The sequence below is a fragment of the Eucalyptus grandis genome, chromosome 8 (genome assembly GCF_016545825.1).
Source record: "Eucalyptus grandis isolate ANBG69807.140 chromosome 8, ASM1654582v1, whole genome shotgun sequence".
NCBI classification, from domain to species: domain Eukaryota; kingdom Viridiplantae; phylum Streptophyta; class Magnoliopsida; order Myrtales; family Myrtaceae; genus Eucalyptus; species Eucalyptus grandis.
The window spans coordinates 10,330,891-10,339,911 of record NC_052619.1 but is presented as its reverse complement, the minus strand read 5'-3'; the positions used below and the strand labels follow the sequence as shown (position 1 = coordinate 10,339,911).

Below are 9,021 nucleotides of genomic sequence, written 5' to 3'. Positions count from 1 at the left end.
TTAATGTAGTCCCTGAATTTTAAACATTTCATATAGTTTAGGGACTATGTTGAGCATTTATCAGTAGCTCATAGACCACACTGAATAAATTAAAAGTTTGGGTACGATTTTACACACGTTGAGCCAAATTCAGGGACCATATTGCACAATTTAAAAGTTCAAACAACATTGCACTTCAATCAATGTTTAATGACTATTTGTGCTATTATCCCACAATAAAACAAGGACAAGGATTGTTCTCCACCCCTCTCAAAAAAAAAAAAAAATCCCTCCTTTTTAAGCAGGTGAAATATTGATCTACAGATTTACCCTAATTCAATATGTTGCCTCAACTAAAGCAATTTTTAAGAGGAAAAGGATAAAGAGCAGGAGAGCAAAATGCCTTTTCCTTGGAATGCGTTGCTGTAGCTATTGTACAGTGTACTATTTGTCCGATTAGAAATAAGCTGAATCTATAAGAAAGTAAATAAGTACGGAATCCCCAAAACAACGAAACACATATCTCGTGACCACGTTTGCCTCTTTGTAAGATTACCAGCGTTTTGATAAATTCCATAGCCAAAATCAGTGGAGTTAAAACAAGGAGCAGCATTCGATTTGTTGTACAGTTAGTACATCTTGGGGATCCATCTCCACAATCCATAAAGCTACACAGGCCGGCTGGTTTGCATGCTTCAGAAGACATTGACAACCTCTGGCATGATGGAGAGTGAGATTAGACGAAGAAAGAATTGCTTTGCTGGAAAAATCTCTCATTCAGTCACTAAGTTTTGGAGCTACTTTACCAGCATTTTAACAGAAGAGCTGAGATGAAGAACCCATTCTTATGTGTTTAGTTTCAAAATCCCAGAAAAGCATAAAGATGTATGGTATAAGGACCGTGGGTCATATAAAAAGAAGTACGTGTGCCAACATGAGCTCCGTGATAAAGGATCACTACAGGCCAACCAGTACATAAAATAACATGCGATTAGACATTGTAGTGAAATAATCCTTGCAGTCCCACAACCATGCGGTGTTGATCTATGACATATTAATGTGAATAAATTTGATTCAAAAACTTGACTTCAAACTTAGCACATCGATAAAACCATCCTTATATGGACATAACTTTGCTTTGAGATGGCATACTGTGCTTCCAGTAAAGTGCATGACACATATGAATTTTGATGTGATATTCCAGAGGCTTCAGCCTCAGCATGATGTGGATCTGAGACACTAGTATCATGTCCTATATCACTCCAAGACCACATGGGATGATTCATCTGAAAGGGCTAGTAAAGACACAAAATTTGACAAGAACATGATTAGAGAACTCAAACCACAGACGTGGGCTTAGCTTGTTGTTAAGTGCAAAAAGCACAACCTGAAACAGGTCCTGAATGAGTTCAACCCCAATCAGCATCTTACAGAAAGGACATATTCCCACAATCAAACAAAAATGCAAAAGAAATTAGCATTACCAGCTAAACAAAGAGGCATCATGATGGTAATGAGTGTAGTAGCAAAGAGTTCAACACACTATCCTTATTCTTCTGGGGTTCTAATACATAAGAACAAATTATGTAGAGAAAAAAAAAATGATGCCACCCACCTGTAGCCCAAGAAAGTACCAGCATGATCCAACGACATGGCCAGCCAACACAAACATGATAAGATTGATGACAAAATTTGCCCATGCTGAATCAAAGTTAGGCCAGTAGGAGACTGACCCACAAGTAAGGGCAAAACTCGATATAATCTGGGAATGTACTGGATAAGAACACCTGTGCGTAAAAGTGTCATTGCACTCTTTTGCAGAAAATATCAATATCTGCAAGCAGTCAAGGAAGCATTTGATTATCAGAAGAGAGTAGTCATATCAAGACATGAAACTAACAGCTATTATAGTCCACTCGGTGGAACATTTCTTAGACCCCACCAGATGTGGTGGGGTCATCACACAGTATGTTATATAAATACAGGATGATAAAACACACGTATTACAAGTCAGTCCTGGAGAAAGAGCTGACTGGAGGCATCGGGGAGAGGTCCTTAGAAAATCTCGAAAGGGACAGTAAAAACCCATTTACAACGATGTGATTATTTTGATAAGTAGAAGCAATAACATCCAGATTATCTAAAGGTAATTGAGACTGCAGTGATAAGCCAGTGAATTGTAATGGCACAAATTGACTTGCAGAACATTTAATCCAATGCAAATTTGTTTCCACACTGCCAACCCACAAAAACCTACTTCTACATTATTCATATAGCTGAAGCATCTTAAAAATCAATGTAATAGGGAAACAAATTAAGGTTAATGCATCAGAGAAACAAGGACTTACTTGTGGAAGTGGAACTGCAACCAAAAGATCTAACAAGAAATATCCTCGCAGATAATGGAGAAAGATTCTTTTTGGATGGTCAACTAAATCTCCAGCACCAGCCACTCTGGTCTCAGGAGCTACGTAAGCCAACCTAAACTGCAAAAATTTGACAAAGAAAGCAATCATCAAGGACTGTGAAAGGTGGCCATAAAAGCTCCTAACGTGACAACCTTTCACCTTAAATTTCGTTACTGCCTGAAGAAGAAAGGTACGATAGAAGTTAAGCATCAAATAAAATACCAACCTGACATATTTATGCTAGTTAAGTTAATAAAGTGCTGAATAAGGGATGTAAAATTTGGGTTGTGTAAAAGAGCGATTGACAAATGAGAGAGGCAAGAACTTTCTGTCTCATGGAAGTCTGTTCTGAAGCTCTTCCAATGCAGCCTTTTGAGTGAAAGATCAGTAAGTCTTTCCAAAAGTTAAACTCTGATATTACAAGAGTTAAAATATATACACCAAGTAAAAAATCCCATCTAGTTGACTTTTAGCTGTAATCAACATCGAATCACTCATCTTTTTCTAAGAAAAATGAGTACCATGTTTCCATTAAGAAGGTATCAAGAGAAATCACCCCGATAGAAGCCTTTCACTACAAAAGGTTTCTAAAAAGTCTAATTTTCTAGGTAATATGGCCATGAAGATTTCTGAATTTATGAAGTCTAAAAAATTAAGTGTAACGAGCCATTCGGAAAAAAATTGAGTATTTATATCTGAATGCAAAACTATAGCAAATATTTAGATCACCCTAAAACTTGCACAGCAGATAGGATCACCTGTCTCTTATTTTCTATGCTCGTTTTTCACGCATAAGAAGATGAATGCCTGCAAGGTGAGTTCCTGGTAATACTTGTTGCTTTTTCTAAGAAGGAGATGCTCAAATACAGGAACTTTGAAAAGCTGGTACGAGAAGTTTGTGGCTGGATGCATGTTCAAATATACGTTGTCAACTTTGTCTACACAACATTCCAATTCACTTTGTCCAACACTACAGTATGTATCTGATTAACGGGAGTACAGCAGTGGATGCAGTTGAATAAAAAATTACTTTTGAGTACTCGAATTGAAAACTGCAGAACATTCAGATAACACCATGAATGTTCCTCGGAATAAATACATTTTCCCCCTTGAAGGATTCAAAAGTTGTTACAGGGAACAAAAACAAAAATCTATAGTGGATGAAAGAGTAAGAAAGACAATAAAAGGATACTGTTAATTCACCAACGAGAAAAGAAAACAATCCAACAAGTTGGTAAAAAGCAGCCTACCTGCAGAAGAATGTGCAATAGGTACATGAGGTCCGTCATGCTTCTGAAAACAACGAGTGTTTTTGTCATGGGCCTGTTTAACTTTAGACACGCATAGTCCTGCAATCAAGGATGGATAAGTGAAGGATGTAATTGTGTGCAAACCGAAAAGCTTATGATGGTTGTTTGAATCTGCAAAAGAAAAGTGACAAGAGCAATAAAGTACAAGCACAAAGCCAAAATGCAAATAAACGAGAAATTTTAGGGGACATATGATCAATGACATTTTTTTTTTTTTGCAGAAAGTCACAATTTGGATAATGAATATGATCAGGATTTTATCAAAAGTATTTAAAATGGGGTTCAGGCATATTATATTTCCTTCGCTAATGCAAACGGATGCCAACCTAAACAGGGTGTTGACTTTGGTAAAATATATTTGAAGAAATCATGGCCAAGAGGAGATCACTTTAGTTGATTAGATCAGCCTTGGCCAAAGGAGATTCAACTTATTGTACCAAGGTCAAATTTTTTGAGAATTGGAAATAAACATAACAATGAGTTATAGAGAAGGATAAACTCAAACACCACCGGCTGTAGCTTGGGCTATGTGCATCAAACCATGATTAAGAAGCTTAATCTCTAAAGTGAAGAATATCTGCAGATATTAACAGGGCAGTAAAAACTTGATAAGTAGTGGAATAAATCTAACCAGAACTAGGTGATTTATAGCAGGTGAAAAAAATGGGAAGAATTTCAACTTCATTTTGGGAACCATTTAGGAATTAGAGAGGAAAAAAATATAGTAAGAACGTTATTAACTTAACCATCAAGCAACATATATTTTCAAGCCGTAGTGAACTTGACAATGCTGCAGCTGAGCCATACCTTTGGTACATACTGCAAGAACAAAAACAATGGGTCTATAAAGAGGACCGCCACACAAGAAATGACAAAAAATTTGTTCCACCGCTGGACAGCTTGAGCATGAGGATTTATAACGCCAGGAATGTGGGCACTGACATAAGTAAAGAACCTCCTTGCCCAACTTTTGGCATCCCCATAAAGAGCTTTGTGAAACTGCAAGTGAAAGTTAAGCAGCAAAGCTTCTTTACTTTGAAGAAGTAAATTCAGACATCCTACTGGATATGGCATGGTGCATAAGATGTGCTCAAAACAAAAGCATCTTTTGAAGTACTGGTGAAGTCAATCTCAGATCTTCGTTGTTGTACCTTTTGATACCATCGTCACCAGAACTCCAAGTCCCACACTAACTAGAAAGTTATGCTTATTGCTTAGAGATAGAGTAATCACCTACATTATAATCGTAGAGTTATGGGACTGCGAGCAACTTATTGAAAATCTAAGGCAGCTTTTGCTTTGGCCTTAATCCAAATTAAATTGCTTTTTATGAACTTCCAGCCAATAGAAGATTGTGCGAACCTACAAGGTGACTTTAAAGCGCAAACAGATGAGTACTCCGCAGAATACTATAGTAAATCGAAAAATTGCAAACCAAGAAGTGGTGACCGTGATCAGAAAGTGAGAAGATAAAACTTGTGGATCCTTCATTATTCTAAGAATGACCAAAGTTAAAACCGACAATTTCCAGCGTTCGGTAGAAATGGAGAATCTCATTCTCAGGACCTTATCAAACATAGCAAAAGGCTCTGCAACTATGGCATTTACCCGGGTATCAGCTATACTTGAACTTTCAGAACTTGTTTGTTGCGCCTTCTATTGCAATGTGAGGGGCAAAGTTGTACAGTAACGGTCATTGCACATCCCCAGTCGTCCGGACCTCAGTAATGCTCATTTTTAGCACCATAGTCGTCATCTGCGGAGTCAATACGATCCTTTATGCTAAAAGAAGGAATTTTCTTTCATTTGTTGTTCCACTCCGTGCTTCCAGGCGCACCGGGGTTATGCCAGAAGGTACTTTCAGGTAAGCGATTGCGTAACGGGCCACTCGTTAGCGAGAAAGGTGGCCTCCTTCACTCCTTAAAGGTCCAGTGTAACCTGCTCGACTCGTTATACTCTCGTATGACTCCATGGAGCTCGTAGGGATGGAAATTGACACACTCCGGGTCCTAGATATACGTGACCGAGGTTGAGAACTGTTATAATCATCTGATAATTGCTGGTGCGTTTCAGACAGCATCGGTACTTCATCGCTTTCGTTACGGGCCATTTCACATTGTAAATCTGGCAGGAAATGTTTAATTAGGATTTTTATATAGTAAAGCAATTTTGTGGACCATCTTTTGCTGAACTAAACATGTGATGAGAAAAAAAAAACGTCAACTGAATCATATCTATTTTTCCTGTCAGAACAAATCCGAGAAAGTTTAGTAACCGGTCTTAGTCAAAATAGTTTTTTTTTATTACTATTCATAAGTTTTCTTATTTACATTAATAGCTAGATATTATAAATTTTTTCAATAATTTCCTAAATTAACAAAGACTATGTTGTTTTTTTTATTATCTTTTTTTCCGGTGTTTTATAAGTATTATAGTTCCATTTAAGCATATTTTAGCTTGCGATGGTAAAAGTGGATCCTCATTTTGAATAGTCCTGCCGTTTTAAGAATAAATGTTAGAAAAAATGATATCTAAAAACGATATTAATTTATCCATAAATACTCATACTTATATTAATTTAAATCTCGTTCTAATTTTTAGATGTATTAAATTTCTAAGCTCTTGTTTCTTGTATATCTTAAACATTTTCATTAAAAGTTTTCGATTAGGAACTTAAAATAGAAAAAATATCAACTCGATACAACTCTAGAGCTGCATTCATTTCAAAATGAGTAATTTGGAAAATATTTTTCGAAAAATAATCGCAAATATCACATACAAAAATAAATGAATGGAAATTCTTTTTATCACCCACAAAATAAGTTATGCATAAATTGTGATGATGAAAACATTTTCTATTGATTAATTTTTCTAAATGATATAAGCAATCATTTAAAAAAAATAAAAATTCAAATCACTTTTTTATGAAATAACGAACGTAGCCTTAGATGAATCAAGAGTGTATATTTAACTACGGCAGTGTCCTCAGCCGGAGGAACTAAGTTAACCTGTGGTCCGATCAGTCCTTATATGCTGTTAAATACATGTACCTGGCTCTCATAACAAATGCCGTTCACTCGTTATATGCCGTTAAATACATGTACTTGGTTCTCGTAACAAAGTCACACGCAAGGACACGAGTATTAACTGCAGAAATCATCGGCCGAGACAAGCATCTACACACAGAAGTAGCGGAAAAAGAGGGCATTTGACAAACTTACAAAGCCAATACGCAAAGTTCAAGCGCAAGACACCAACTTCACCCTCCGAAGGACGATCAGCTCTCAAAGCGATGAAGTAGGAACAAGTACAGGAGTGTCTAGCCTGCTGCTCTCGCTGGGTAGCAGCGCGACCGGAGAGCGTGAGCTCAATAATTGAAGTCTCCAAAGCCGAAGAGGCTCGTCTTTTTTTTATCTGGTTTATCTGGATCTGCGGTTCTAGCGATGAAGATAATGCGAGGGAAGAAATATCAATGGAGACAGAGCGAGGCTTGTTTCTTGCCACGAAGACTTAAAGGAAAGATATAGAAGAAGACCCCGAGCGTTGACTGTGACCAAGACTCTCACGACTGGCTGACAAAATGAAAGAACCTTTAGCTGGAAAGGAAAGGATCACATCCGATGCTTAAACAAACTCATTAATTTACATAGCTAGTGATAAATGTCATATTATTTGACAAATTAATTTATAAGATGACTATTAATGTGTGTTTATTTAGTAAGAAGTGAATGATTTAATAAATAATTTTCCTAAAGATGAATGCTTCTATAGCTAGTGATAAAATGCAATATTGAATGAACGAAAATATATTTTTATTGTTTACAAATATTTAACATTGAAAAAGGACCAGACATGATTATCCTCAACAAAAGTGCAAAGTGGAAGGAGTTTAACATTTCGTGCTTTAACATTCTCATTGGAGATGAGAAAGGTGCGCGTCTTTTTTAGGACCAAAAAGCTTGTTTACAAGACGGGAGCCACATTTGCTTTACATTTCTCTCTTTTACCTAGGGCTGACCTCCCTGTCTCCTTCACACGCGCATGGAAAGTTAGCGACTCTAAAGGTGCGCATTTACAAAATTTCTATTTCTCGATTTTCTCCATTTTTCTGCTCTAATAAATAGGTTTGGAATGTAAATTCGTTTGGTAACGTAATTTGATTTCCCTATTTCTAAAACAGATTTCTATTCTAGAAATAGAGAAATTGAAGAAATCGAACCGAAAATTTTAACTTCTCGTTCAAATAAAAATCGGTTGAAATCAAATCATATAAAAGAACATTGTGCTTTCTTGCTAACTTAATTCACTCATAACCACAACTTCACAAATTATTGCTAATTTTCTTTTCTTATTTTGCTTGTGTTTTTTTTTTCAATTTTTTTTTTTTTATAACTTCCTATTTATGATGAAATGCAATCGAATGGGTCTCCAATTTTAAAAACGACCAAAGTTCTTAAATGCTTACTTAAAAACAATGGAGCTCTTTCCTCCTAAAGAGGGCACGCGCATGTCCAGTTGAAGAAAAGTTCTTACGTTGATAGATGAATAAAAAACGTGCCTAAAAATTTAACCTTATTTCTTTACGGATTAAAATTCTTGCAAAATCAAAATAATTAGATTGTTTTAATTTGAAGGCAAGAGATTCAAGAGAATCTCTTGCTATGCAAGGGCCATTAAAGGTTCATTGAGTAACAATAAATAAATTAGGGATAAGCAACTGACTCGATTCAATTCGAGAATCAAAATAAACTCCACCTTCCCCGATTGGTCCCTAACCATAAACGTTACTTCAAGGTAGAATTCTCATATATTTCTTTATACCATTAATTTTATTTTGTTGATAATCTTGTATAATACTAGTTTTTGATAAATGATGGCCCATATTCATGCTTCCACAATACTTGTCCGAATCTACACAGGATGAGCTTGCAAACGATACATTGACCGAGGAGAGAAACCAAATAAATACACTTAGGAAAACATTGCCAATAAATGGTAAGGGATAATAATATGCAGAAATTCCATGAAATTGTATTTTCAACTTTTGTAATGTATTGGTAGTATTTCACTATTATTTTGTAATTGAGAATTACCTATGTTGTTTTAGTATTATTTCGATTATTATTTTGTATTTGAGGATTTTCTATATTATTATCTAATCAATTTATATTCTAGAAATAAATTTTACTCGTCATCAAATGATTTACATTAGGAAAAGAAATTTTGAATCGTTATCAAACGGTTCTTTACTCAAAACTTATCTAGGGAATAAAATTTAGAAATCAATTTCTTAATAAAAATCAATTTCTAGAATAAAAATTTTG

At 35.7% G+C, this 9,021-nt stretch overlaps 1 pseudogene; it reads right to left on the bottom strand.

The window, feature by feature from the left end:
- Positions 1-1,261: 1,261 nt before the first annotated feature.
- On the bottom strand, positions 1,262-7,040 carry LOC120286944 (annotated as a pseudogene).
- Positions 7,041-9,021: the final 1,981 nt, after the last annotated feature.